At 49.4% G+C, this 13,112-nt stretch overlaps 1 protein-coding gene across 1 annotated transcript in view; it reads left to right on the top strand.

Annotated features, from left to right (window-relative positions):
- Positions 1-13,112, top strand: part of CTNNBIP1 (catenin beta interacting protein 1) — a 53,666-nt gene that overhangs the window by 15,844 nt on the left and 24,710 nt on the right. The window contains exon 2 of the mRNA XM_075280056.1: positions 12,174-12,219. The gene's annotated coding sequence lies outside the window, so the exon portion shown is untranslated. The remainder of the gene's footprint in view (positions 1-12,173; positions 12,220-13,112) is intronic.

The following is a 13,112-nucleotide window of genomic DNA, read 5'->3' on the forward strand; positions in this document are numbered from 1 at the left end:
CTTCAATGCGCCGTCATTTGGAATCCAAGCACTGGAATCAGTGGCAGGCAGCAACGGCAGGACAAAGGCCGCCTGCCGTTCACGCCACTGCCACTGCCTCTGCCTCTGCCACTGCCACTGCTGACTGTGCTGGCGATGCACTCCAGAGGACGAGCCAGGACACCACTTCATCTGCCTCCGCCACTTTGTTGACTTCTACCTCATCCTCCCCTGGTCCTGTCTTATCTCCTTCTCCTGCACCATCAAAGGCACCATCAGGCGTTTCTTTACAACAACCCACCATCTCTCAGACATTGGAGCGGCGGCAGAAATACACTGCTAACCACCCACACGCGCAAGCCTTGAACGCCAACATCGCTAAACTGCTGGCCCAGGAGATGTTGGCGTTCCGGCTTGTTGAAACTCCCGCCTTCCTGGACCTGATGGCAACTGCGGCACCTCGCTATGCCGTCCCTAGCCGTCACTACTTCTCCCGGTGTGCCGTCCCCGCCTTGCACCAGCACGTGTCACTCAACATCAGGCGGGCCCTTAGTTCCGCGCTTTGCACAAAGGTCCACTTGACCACCGACGCGTGGACAAGTGCATGCGGACAGGGACGCTACATTTCACTGACGGCACACTGGGTAAATGTAGTTGAGGCTGGGACTGCTTCCCAAACTGGCCCGGTGTACCTCGTCTCCCCGCCTAACATTCCTGGCAGGGACACGAGAAGAACACCCCCCTCCTCCTCCTCCTCTACCGCCTCCTCCTCCGCCTCCTCCTCCGCCACCGCCTCCTCCTCCGCTGTTAGATTGACCCCAGCTACGAGTTGGAAACGTTGCAGCACTGGCGTTGGTAGACGTCAGCAGGCTGTGCTGAAGCTGATCAGCTTGGGGGACAGACAGCACACTGCCTCCGAGGTGAGGGATGCCCTCCTCGATGAGACGGCAATATGGTTTGAGCCGCTGCACCTGGGCCCAGGCATGGTCGTTTGTGATAACGGCCGGAACCTGGTAGCAGCTCTGGAGCTTGCCGGACTCCAACATGTTCCATGCCTGGCCCACGTCTTCAACCTAGTGGTGCAACGTTTCCTAAAGAGCTACCCCAATGTTCCAGAGCTACTGGTGAAAGTGCGGCGCATGTGCGCCCACTTTCGCAAGTCGACAGTAGCCGCTGCTAGCTTAAAATCTCTCCAGCAACGCCTGCATGTGCCACAACACCGGCTTTTGTGCGACGTCCCCACACGCTGGAACTCAACGTTTCAGATGTTGAATAGAGTGGTTGAGCAGCAGAGACCTTTGATGGAATACCAGCTACAAAACCCTAGGGTGCCACAAAGTCAGCTGCCTCAGTTTCACATCCATGAGTGGCCATGGATGAGAGACCTTTGTGACATCCTACGGGTCTTTGAGGAGTCCACAAGGAGGGTGAGCTCTGAGGATGCGATGGTGAGCCTTACAATCCCGCTCTTGTGTGTTCTGAGAGAATCCCTGATTGACATCAGGGATAACTCAGATCACACAGAGGAGTTAGGGATAGCATCCGATCCGTCACAGCTGGAGAGTAGGTCCACACATCTGTCCGCTTCACTGCGTTTAATGGAGGAGGAGGAGGAGGAGGAGGAGGAGGAAGAAGAGTTGTCCGATGATGTGATGGTGATACAGGAGGCTTCCGGGCAACTTCGAATCGTCCCATTGTTGCAGCGCGGATGGGTAGACATGGAGGATGAGGAGGAAATGGAGATTGAACTTTCCGGTGGGGCCAGAGGAGTCATGCCAACTAACACTGTGGCAGACATGGCTGAGTTCATGTTGGGGTGCTTTACAACCGACAAGCGTATTGTCAAAATCATGGAGGACAACCAGTACTGGATCTTTGCTATCCTTGACCCCCGGTATAAAAACAACATCTCGTCTTTTATTCCGGTAGAGGGGAGGGCCAATCGCATCAATGCTTGCCACAGGCAATTGGTGCAGAATATGATGGAGATGTTTCCAGCATGTGACAGTGGCGGCAGGGAGGGCAGTTCCTCCAGTAGGCAACCAAGTTCTCACCGGTCCACACAAACGAGGGGCACACTGTCTAAGGTCTGGGACACCTTGATGGCACCCCCTCGCCAAAGTGCCGCCACGGAGGGTCCTAGTGTCACCAGGCGTGAGAAGTATAGGCGCATGTTGCGGGAATACCTTTCCGACCACAGCCCTGTCCTCTCCGACCCCTCTGCGCCCTACACGTATTGGGTGTCGAAGTTGGACCTGTGGCTTGAACTTGCCCTATATGCCTTGGAGGTGCTGTCCTGTCCTGCCGCCAGCGTCCTATCTGAGAGGGTGTTCAGTGCAGCCGGTGGCATCATCACTGACAAGCGCACCCGTCTGTCAGCTGAGAGTGCCGACCGGCTCACTTTGATAAAAATGAACCACCACTGGATAGAGCCTTCATTTTTGTGCCCACCTGTGTAAAGCACCCCAACATGAAACTCCATGTCTGTACTCAACCTCTCCAATTCCTCCGCATCCTCATACTCATCCACCATAAGCGTTGCACAATTCTGCTAATACTAGGCTCCCTCCAACATGATTTCCCCCAACTCTGCTGGTTAGAGGCTCCCTCCACCCTGATTTCCACCAACTCTGCTGGTTAGAGGCTCCCTCCACCCTGCTTTCCCACAACTCTGCTGGTTAGAGGCTCCTTCCACCATGAATTTGCCCAAACTGGGCTGTTTAGAGGCTCCCTCCACCATGAATTGGTCCAAACTGGGCTGGTTAGAGGCTCCCTCCACCATTAATTGGTCCAAACTGGGCTGGTTAGAGGCTCCCTCCACCATGAATTTGCCCAAACTGGGCTGTTTAGAGGCTCCCTCCACCATGAATTTGCCCAAACTGGGCTGTTTAGAGGCTCCCTCCACCATGAATTGGTCCAAACTGGGTTTTTTAGAGGCTCCCTCCACCATGAATTGGTCCAAACTGGGGTGGTTAGAGGCTCCCTCCACCATTAATTGGTCCAAACTGGGCTGGTTAGAGGCTCCCTCCACCATGAATTGGTCCAAACTGGGCTGGTTAGAGGCTCCCTCCACCATGAATTGGTCCAAACTGGGGTGGTTAGAGGCTCCCTCCACCATTAATTGGTCCAAACTGGGCTGGTTAGAGGCTCCCTCCACCATTAATTGGTCCAAACTGGGCTGGTTAGAGGCTCCCTCCACCATGAATTTGCCCAAACTGGGCTGTTTAGAGGCTCCCTCCACCATTAATTGGTCCAAACTGGGCTGGTTAGAGGCTCCCTCCACAATTAATTGGTCCAAACTGGGCTAATTAGAGGCTCCCTCCACCATGAATTGGTCCAAACTGGGTTTTTTAGAGGCTCCCTCCACCATGAATTTGCCCAAACTGGGCTGTTTAGAGGCTCCCTCCACCATGAATTGGTCCAAACTGGGCTGGTTAGAGGCTCCCTCCACCATGAATTTCCCAAAACTTGGCTGTTTAGAGGCTCCCTCCACCATTAATTGGTCCAAACTGGGCTGGTTAGAGGCTCCCTCCACCATGAATTGGTCCAAACTGGGGTTTTTAGAGGCTCCCTCCACCATGAATTGGTCCAAACTTGGCTGTTTAGAGGCTCCCTCCACCATGAATTGGTCCAAACTGGGGTGGTTAGAGGCTCCCTCCACCATTAATTGGTCCAAACTGGGCTGGTTAGAGGCTCCCTCCACCATTAATTGGTCCAAACTGGGCTGGTTAGAGGCTCCCTCCACCATGAATTTGCCCAAACTGGGCTGTTTAGAGGCTCCCTCCACCATGAATTTGCCCAAACTGGGCTGGTTAGAGGCTCCCTCCACCATGAATTGGTCCAAACTTGGCTGTTTAGAGGCTCCCTCCACCATGAATTGGTCCAAACTGGGGTGGTTAGAGGCTCCCTCCACCATTAATTGGTCCAAACTGGGCTGGTTAGAGGCTCCCTCCACCATTAATTGGTCCAAACTGGGCTGGTTAGAGGCTCCCTCCACCATGAATTGGTCCAAACTGGGGTTTTTAGAGGCTCCCTCCACCATGAATTGGTCCAAACTTGGCTGTTTAGAGGCTCCCTCCACCATTAATTGGTCCAAACTGGGCTGGTTAGAGGCTCCCTCCACCATGAATTGGTCCAAACTGGGTTTTTTAGAGGCTCCCTCCACCATGAATTTGCCCAAACTGGGCTGTTTAGAGGCTCCCTCCACCATGAATTGGTCCAAACTGGGTTTTTTAGAGGCTCCCTCCACCATGAATTGGTCCAAACTGGGCTGGTTAGAGGCTCCCTCCACCATTAATTGGTCCAAACTGGGCTGGTTAGAGGCTCCCTCCACCATTAATTGGTCCAAACTGGGCTGGTTAGAGGCTCCCTCCACCATGAATTTGCCCAAACTGGGCTGTTTAGAGGCTCCCTCCACCATTAATTGGTCCAAACTGGGCTGGTTAGAGGCTCCCTCCACAATTAATTGGTCCAAACTGGGCTAATTAGAGGCTCCCTCCACCATGAATTGGTCCAAACTGGGTTTTTTAGAGGCTCCCTCCACCATGAATTTGCCCAAACTGGGCTGTTTAGAGGCTCCCTCCACCATGAATTGGTCCAAACTGGGCTGGTTAGAGGCTCCCTCCACCATGAATTTCCCAAAACTTGGCTGTTTAGAGGCTCCCTCCACCATTAATTGGTCCAAACTGGGCTGGTTAGAGGCTCCCTCCACCATGAATTGGTCCAAACTGGGCTGGTTAGAGGCTCCCTCCACCATTAATTGGTCCAAACTGGGCTGGTTAGAGGCTCCCTCCACCATGAATTTGCCCAAACTGGGCTGGTTAGAGGCTCCCTCCACCATGAATTGGTCCAAACTGGGTTTTTTAGAGGCTCCCTCCACCATGAATTTGCCCAAACTGGGCTGGTTAGAGGCTCCCTCCACCATGAATTGGTCCAAACTGGGCTGGTTAGAGGCTCCCTCCACCATGAATTTGCCCAAACTGGGCTGTTTAGAGGCTCCCTCCACCATTAATTGGTCCAAACTGGGCTGGTTAGAGGCTCCCTCCACCATGAATTTGCCCAAACTGGGCTGTTTAGAGGCTCCCTCCACCATGAATTGGTCCAAACTGGGTTTTTTAGAGGCTCCCTCCACCATGAATTGGTCCAAACTGGGCTGGTTAGAGGCTCCCTCCACCATGAATTTCCCAAAACTTGGCTGTTTAGAGGCTCCCTCCACCATTAATTGGTCCAAACTGGGCTGGTTAGAGGCTCCCTCCACCATGAATTGGTCCAAACTGGGGTTTTTAGAGGCTCCCTCCACCATGAATTGGTCCAAACTTGGCTGTTTAGAGGCTCCCTCCACCATGAATTGGTCCAAACTGGGGTGGTTAGAGGCTCCCTCCACCATTAATTGGTCCAAACTGGGCTGGTTAGAGGCTCCCTCCACCATTAATTGGTCCAAACTGGGCTGGTTAGAGGCTCCCTCCACCATGAATTTGCCCAAACTGGGCTGTTTAGAGGCTCCCTCCACCATGAATTTGCCCAAACTGGGCTGGTTAGAGGCTCCCTCCACCATGAATTGGTCCAAACGGGTTTTTAGAGGCTCCCTTCACCATGAATTGGTCCAAACTTGGCTGTTTAGAGGCTCCCTCCACCATGAATTGGTCCAAACTGGGGTGGTTAGAGGCTCCCTCCACCATTAATTGGTCCAAACTGGGCTGGTTAGAGGCTCCCTCCACCATTAATTGGTCCAAACTGGGCTGGTTAGAGGCTCCCTCCACCATGAATTGGTCCAAACTGGGGTTTTTAGAGGCTCCCTCCACCATGAATTGGTCCAAACTTGGCTGTTTAGAGGCTCCCTCCACCATTAATTGGTCCAAACTGGGCTGGTTAGAGGCTCCCTCCACCATGAATTGGTCCAAACTGGGTTTTTTAGAGGCTCCCTCCACCATGAATTTGCCCAAACTGGGCTGTTTAGAGGCTCCCTCCACCATGAATTGGTCCAAACTGGGTTTTTTAGAGGCTCCCTCCACCATGAATTGGTCCAAACTGGGCTGGTTAGAGGCTCCCTCCACCATGAATTGGTCCAAACTGGGGTGGTTAGAGGCTCCCTCCACCATTAATTGGTCCAAACTGGGCTGGTTAGAGGCTCCCTCCACCATTAATTGGTCCAAACTGGGCTGGTTAGAGGCTCCCTCCACCATGAATTTGCCCAAACTGGGCTGTTTAGAGGCTCCCTCCACCATTAATTGGTCCAAACTGGGCTGGTTAGAGGCTCCCTCCACAATTAATTGGTCCAAACTGGGCTAATTAGAGGCTCCCTCCACCATGAATTGGTCCAAACTGGGTTTTTTAGAGGCTCCCTCCACCATGAATTTGCCCAAACTGGGCTGTTTAGAGGCTCCCTCCACCATGAATTGGTCCAAACTGGGCTGGTTAGAGGCTCCCTCCACCATGAATTGGTCCAAACTGGGTTTTTTAGAGGCTCCCTCCACCATGAATTGGTCCAAACTGGGCTGGTTAGAGGCTCCCTCCACCATGAATTTCCCAAAACTTGGCTGTTTAGAGGCTCCCTCCACCATTAATTGGTCCAAACTGGGCTGGTTAGAGGCTCCCTCCACCATGAATTGGTCCAAACTGGGGTTTTTAGAGGCTCCCTCCACCATGAATTGGTCCAAACTTGGCTGTTTAGAGGCTCCCTCCACCATGAATTGGTCCAAACTGGGGTGGTTAGAGGCTCCCTCCACCATTAATTGGTCCAAACTGGGCTGGTTAGAGGCTCCCTCCACCATTAATTGGTCCAAACTGGGCTGGTTAGAGGCTCCCTCCACCATGAATTTGCCCAAACTGGGCTGTTTAGAGGCTCCCTCCACCATGAATTTGCCCAAACTGGGCTGGTTAGAGGCTCCCTCCACCATGAATTGGTCCAAACGGGTTTTTAGAGGCTCCCTTCACCATGAATTGGTCCAAACTTGGCTGTTTAGAGGCTCCCTCCACCATGAATTGGTCCAAACTGGGGTGGTTAGAGGCTCCCTCCACCATTAATTGGTCCAAACTGGGCTGGTTAGAGGCTCCCTCCACCATTAATTGGTCCAAACTGGGCTGGTTAGAGGCTCCCTCCACCATGAATTGGTCCAAACTGGGGTTTTTAGAGGCTCCCTCCACCATGAATTGGTCCAAACTTGGCTGTTTAGAGGCTCCCTCCACCATTAATTGGTCCAAACTGGGCTGGTTAGAGGCTCCCTCCACCATGAATTGGTCCAAACTGGGTTTTTTAGAGGCTCCCTCCACCATGAATTTGCCCAAACTGGGCTGTTTAGAGGCTCCCTCCACCATGAATTGGTCCAAACTGGGTTTTTTAGAGGCTCCCTCCACCATGAATTGGTCCAAACTGGGCTGGTTAGAGGCTCCCTCCACCATGAATTGGTCCAAACTGGGGTGGTTAGAGGCTCCCTCCACCATTAATTGGTCCAAACTGGGCTGGTTAGAGGCTCCCTCCACCATTAATTGGTCCAAACTGGGCTGGTTAGAGGCTCCCTCCACCATGAATTTGCCCAAACTGGGCTGTTTAGAGGCTCCCTCCACCATTAATTGGTCCAAACTGGGCTGGTTAGAGGCTCCCTCCACAATTAATTGGTCCAAACTGGGCTAATTAGAGGCTCCCTCCACCATGAATTGGGCCAAACTGGGTTTTTTAGAGGCTCCCTCCACCATGAATTTGCCCAAACTGGGCTGTTTAGAGGCTCCCTCCACCATGAATTGGTCCAAACTGGGCTGGTTAGAGGCTCCCTCCACCATGAATTTCCCAAAACTTGGCTGTTTAGAGGCTCCCTCCACCATTAATTGGTCCAAACTGGGCTGGTTAGAGGCTCCCTCCACCATGAATTGGTCCAAACTGGGCTGGTTAGAGGCTCCCTCCACCATTAATTGGTCCAAACTGGGCTGGTTAGAGGCTCCCTCCACCATGAATTTGCCCAAACTGGGCTGGTTAGAGGCTCCCTCCACCATGAATTGGTCCAAACTGGGTTTTTTAGAGGCTCCCTCCACCATGAATTTGCCCAAACTGGGCTGGTTAGAGGCTCCCTCCACCATGAATTGGTCCAAACTGGGCTGGTTAGAGGCTCCCTCCACCATGAATTTGCCCAAACTGGGCTGTTTAGAGGCTCCCTCCACCATTAATTGGTCCAAACTGGGCTGGTTAGAGGCTCCCTCCACCATGAATTTGCCCAAACTGGGCTGTTTAGAGGCTCCCTCCACCATGAATTGGTCCAAACTGGGTTTTTTAGAGGCTCCCTCCACCATGAATTGGTCCAAACTGGGCTGGTTAGAGGCTCCCTCCACCATGAATTTCCCAAAACTTGGCTGTTTAGAGGCTCCCTCCACCATGAATTGGTCCAAACTGGGCTGGTTAGAGGCTCCCTCCACCATGAATTTCCCAAAACTTGGCTGTTTAGAGGCTCCCTCCACCATGAATTGGTCCAAACTGGGCTGGTTAGAGGCTCCCTCCACCATTAATTGGTCCAAACTGGGCTGGTTAGAGGCTCCCTCCACCATGAATTGGTCCAAACTGGGTTTTTTAGAGGCTCCCTCCACCATGAATTTGCCCAAACTGGGCTGTTTAGAGGCTCCCTCCACCATGAATTGGTTCAAACTGGGCTGGTTAGAGGCTCCCTCCACCATTAATTGGTCCAAACTGGGCTGGTTAGAGGCTCCCTCCACCATTAATTGGTCCAAACTGGGCTGGTTAGAGGCTCCCTCCACCATGAATTTGCCCAAACTGGGCTGGTTAGAGGCTCCCTCCACCATGAATTGGTCCAAACTGGGTTTTTTAGAGGCTCCCTCCACCATGAATTTGCCCAAACTGGGCTGGTTAGAGGCTCCCTCCACCATGAATTGGTCCAAACTGGGGTTTTTAGAGGCTCCCTCCACCATGAATTTGCCCAAACTGGGGTGTTTAGAGGCTCCCTCCACCATGAATTTGCCCAAACTCTGCTGGTTAGAGGCTCAATCCACCCTGATTTTCAAAACAAATGTTGGTGCCAACCTCAACTTACTACAAGGGCCAAATTCACTGCTGGTGACAAGCTCTCCTCACTGCAAGTGCCAAATACACATGTTTCAAGGTGTTTTCCTACTGTCAGAGAGGTGGTATTGAGTGTGTAAAGTGTGTAGTTGTTAGGCTGTGATGTTGGGGTAATAGAGGGTCTTTGGTGTGTTAGATGCCCCCAGACATGCTTCCCCTGCTGTCCCAGTGTCATTCCAGAGGTGTTGGCATCATTTCCTGGGGTGTCATAGTGGACTTGGTGACCCTCCAGACACGGATTTGGGTTTCCCCCTTAACGAGTATCTGTTCCCCATAGACTATAATGGGGTTCGAAACCCGTTCGAACACACGAACATTGAGCGGCTGTTCGAATCGAATTTCGAACCTCGAACATTTTAGTGTTCGCTCATCTCTAATTACCAACGTAGGGCAAGTTCACATATATGCCCAGTCTCCGCTTTGTGGGTTTCCATCTTCTGCCTGAGAAACTGGACAGGAGACGGAAACCAGCAGTCAGTGTCCGCCCGTGAGCATCTTCTGGTCCTTGTTTTTTTTTTTTTTTTTAAACTGGACACAAAGTCCTGCATGTCCGACTTTGTGTCCGGTTAAAAAAAAACTTTCGCCGCAGAGAGGCAGAAGACACTCACGGCCGGACACTTTGCAAACCCATTCAAATGAATGGGTTTGAAAACTGACTGCCGGTTTCAGTCTCCTGTCCAGTTTCTTGGGCAGAAGACGGAAACCTGCAAAGTTGAGACCGGGCACAGGTGTGAACCCGCCCTGACAAAAACTTTCACTTTTTTTTTTTAAGGGACATCCACTGACTAATCAGTCTTTAAAAAAATAAAAAAAATAAAAATGGATTTTTCTCTTAAAACGGTAGCAGATGGATACCAGACGCAGATGTGAACCCAGCCTAAAAAGCTGATGCCGTGTTTTTTTTCACAACCTCTTTTGTTTTCAATGTTTATGAGCTCCAAAATATCAAACCGGTCAGCATATTTTACCAACTCTCAAAAAATTGCAGATGTTTTCATTATGTAATAAGTGTTTTTTGTGTTTTTTTCTTGATATCAGAAAACTCTTAATATACTTATCTTTTTTTTATCATATGACAAATAGAGATCCAGCCTAAGCTGTTACTCGGTATCTCTGACCTGGGTGAATGTGATCTTCGGCCAGGAGGGGATGGGCGGATTCTTAGTGTTGGCTGCATGACAGCTGCTATCATAACTGTAATTTAAGAACCAATTTCAGAAACGTGTATGACCATAGGAGCTGTATGTATGGATGTATCCAGTTCTGCAGGCTCAGGATCTCCTTCACCAGTGTTAACCTCTTATATGAAGGACGTTTGGTTTTGTGCAACTGGGAAACCCCGAAACCAGTGCCACAAAAATGCGCCTGTCTTTTGCTTTACGCGCGCTCCCATTGAAGTGAATGGGATGTGTTTTGAAGCACTCGTGTATACGTGTCTGAATGAGAGGAGCGTAAACTCCGTGTGAAGGGGCCCTCACTTGTTGAATTTGTCATCATGCAAAATGTAAGAGTGTATTCAGAAATAATAGTTACAAAATATTAAGAGTTGCATTGCTGAAATTTTAGGACTGCGGAGTCAGTTGGTGTCAATTTTGAGTAAAGTGTGTAAAAAAAAAAATAATCAACGCTGGCTTTCAAATAGAATTATTTTTAATTGTACTATACATTTATTGGCATGATATAGTTACACATATATCGTCATACAATCATTAGCTTTTTTTTTTTTTTTTATGAAGTAGATGATTTTTACTGCTTCTGAATGACCTAGACATGGAGTCAGATAAAGAACAGGAGTCAGGCTGTAGAAAATAGGAGTTGTTGGTCTGGTCTATTGATCCCACAGCCCTGTTGGGGAGCCTGTTACAAGGTCTGAAAAACCCATTGACATACCTCGCTGTCACCCACTGCATTTTATCTATCCAAATCGATTAATCTATTCCACAGATATAGTGTTAGGGCTCTTGCACACGGAGTTAACGCGAGCGCATTTTAGCTTAATACACGTGTATAGTATACACATATTAAAATAGAACTCCCATTGACTTCAATTAAATTTTTTGCACATGTATTATGCTAAAATGCACTCGCATTAACTCCATGTGTACGGGCCCTTATAGTAAGCCCTTATAGTGATCCAAATTATGGTGTAATGGTTAAAGGGGTATTCCCACGTCGCATACTCACCAGTCTTCACTGCTGTAAAATATTCTTTCTTCCTGGTTTCTTTTGTCATTTGGTGGGCGGGGTTTCACATGCAACCTGCCATTTAGCTCTGCCCCAAATTACTGTGTAGCTCCGCCCACCACATAGCGTGATCCTATGGGGCGGCTGAAGGGCCTGTGATGTCATCAAAGGTCCTCATATAACACTATATGCACAATATTGGACTATGAAGTACAGGCAGGAGCAACTCCATTCTGTGTTACATACAGAGACTGCCTGTCTCTTCCATATTGAACACAATTGAATTAGCTAGCCTGATAACTGGGAGAACAGCAGACGAGTTCAGAAATGAAAGCGGCCCCCCACCTCTATCTGAGAGCAGGGAGGTAGGTCACGTGGTGTAGACACAGGAATAGCTAGATACACAGGCTCGCTCCCGTGCACTCAGCCCCTACCCCCTGAGAGCAGGCAGATACATCGCTTGACTTTTGAGCAGATAGGTCAAGGGCTGTGTCAACAATGAATTGAATAAAGTAAGATGGTGGACAAACAAAGCAGTTTTGCTGAAGCAGTGTATTTAGGAAAAGTCTTTTATATTCACATTAACAAGCAGTATAGATAGGATCCTTGTGATGGGAAAACCCCTTTAAGTGGTTGGTAACTCTGTGATTTCTCCTTGGGGAGGGGTCTCTGTGCGCCATCTAGTGTCACCACCTGCATAGCTAATGTAACCTAATTTGCATGAACAATAACAGGGCTTAAATCTTTGGAATGGCTGAAAAGATCTGGATAAACAAAACACCAAAATGCCGGTGAGGTTTATCATTGGGCTTTTGAGACCTGGGGACTGGTAATCCTTGAGTTACTTGATGATTTTTACCAGCTGTGGACACAGATATGGAACTGATTATCATTATGACTTTGTTACACAGTTTCTAAACCCCCAATTTTTTTTTTCTCTTCTCTGCAGTGTCACCTACATTCCATTCTACTGGCTGGAAATCCTTCAACAAGAGGTATGTGTTCATCATCCAGATCATATCAACTGATATTAGCCATACAGATTGAATGTACAAGAGGAAAAAAAAAATCCAGCCTCTGAATGTGAACAAAAATGTTTCCATCCAGGAGAGAGGTCTGAAAATGAAAATATAAAGTTGTGAATATTTTAAATTTTAGACTGGAGAAAGATCTAAAGGGATATCTCTATAACAAAAAGTAATTTTCTTCTTCAGTGTTCATGAAATTATAACATCCTAAATGTATTCTCTAAACCAATTTCATTGTTATTGATCACTACCCCGGTGCCTCAGTGCCAATGTGTCTGTCTAGTAACTACTGGTTATGTCTGTCAGTAGTTCTTTCCCAGATGGTCAAGCACACAAAGTGAGAGCCACTATAGTGGTTCAGTGTCCCTGTGTAGTGAGTTGTAAGGGCAAACAATAAGTTGTGCTTGCTCAGCATACTCTCGACTTCTGAAAAAGTGTAGTTTCTTAGGCTAAGGCCTCACGGGACATCTCGCAGCAGTAAAGCACATCACGGTTCTTCCTGCAGCGCTTTAGACAGAAAGTTCAAGGAATTTTCCTCCACGGAATTTTCTACCTATTGGGAAACCGCCGGCGTTTCCGTACGTATAATTGATGTGCTGTGATTTCCAAAACTGCACTGGGTAAATCACGGCGTGGGGCCCCGGCCTTAAAGTGTAATCAATGCAAGGCAGTGCAGGAATATTTCCTTCAATGCAGAAAGGCAAACCACTGAAGGAAGAACACATGAGGGGGAAAAACGCATTGCAAGTACATTTGGGCTTATATCACTATGTGTTAGGCTCCGTTCCCACGGAGTAACTTACCGCGCATTCAGACACGTATACACATGTCAAAGTGTGAGCGCTCAGAACAGATCCCAT

Source organism: Leptodactylus fuscus, chromosome 6 (assembly GCF_031893055.1).
Source record: "Leptodactylus fuscus isolate aLepFus1 chromosome 6, aLepFus1.hap2, whole genome shotgun sequence".
Classification (NCBI taxonomy): Eukaryota; Metazoa; Chordata; class Amphibia; order Anura; family Leptodactylidae; genus Leptodactylus; species Leptodactylus fuscus.